The following is an 857-nucleotide window of genomic DNA, read 5'->3' as shown; positions in this document are numbered from 1 at the left end:
ACATCCACTATGGACTGGACTCTCACACTATCATGTTGGTTCCACTATGGACTGGACTCTCACTATTATGTTGGATCCACTATGGACTGGACTAACACTATTTTGTTGGATCCACTATGGACTGGACTCTCACTATTATGTCAGATCCACTATGGATTGGACTCTCACTCTTAACTTAGATCCACTATGGACTGGACTCTCTCACTATTATGTTCGATCTTCTATGGACTGGACTCTGTCACTATTATGTTAGATCCTCAATGGATTGGATTCTCTCACTATTACATTAGATCCACTATAAACTGGACTTTCTCCCTATTATGTTGGATCCACTATGGACTGGACTCACACTATTTTGTTGGATCCACTATGGACTGGACTCTCACTATTATCTTAGATCCACTATGGACTGTACTCTCTCACTATTATGTTAGATCCCTATGAAATGGACTTTCTCCCTATGATATTATATCCTCTATGGACTGGACTCTCACTATTATTTTAGCTCCACTACGGACTGGACTCTCTCACTATTATGTTAGCTCCACTATGGACTAGACTCTTACTATTATGTTAGATTCACTATGGACTGGACTCTCACTATTATGTTAGATCCACTATGAACTGGACTCTCACTATTATGTTAGATCCACTATGGACTAGACTCTTACTATTATCTTAGATTCACTATGGACTAGACTCTCACTATTATGTTAGATCCACTATGGACTGGACTCTCACTATTATGTTAGATCCACTATGGACTGGACTCTCACACTATTATGTTAGATCCACTATGGACTGGACTCTCACTATTATGTTCGATCCACTATGGACTGGACTTTCACTATTACGTT

The sequence above is a fragment of the Nerophis ophidion genome, linkage group LG10 (assembly GCF_033978795.1).
Source record: "Nerophis ophidion isolate RoL-2023_Sa linkage group LG10, RoL_Noph_v1.0, whole genome shotgun sequence".
Lineage (NCBI taxonomy): Eukaryota > Metazoa > Chordata > Actinopteri > Syngnathiformes > Syngnathidae > Nerophis > Nerophis ophidion.
Note: the sequence above shows the minus strand (reverse complement) of the source record.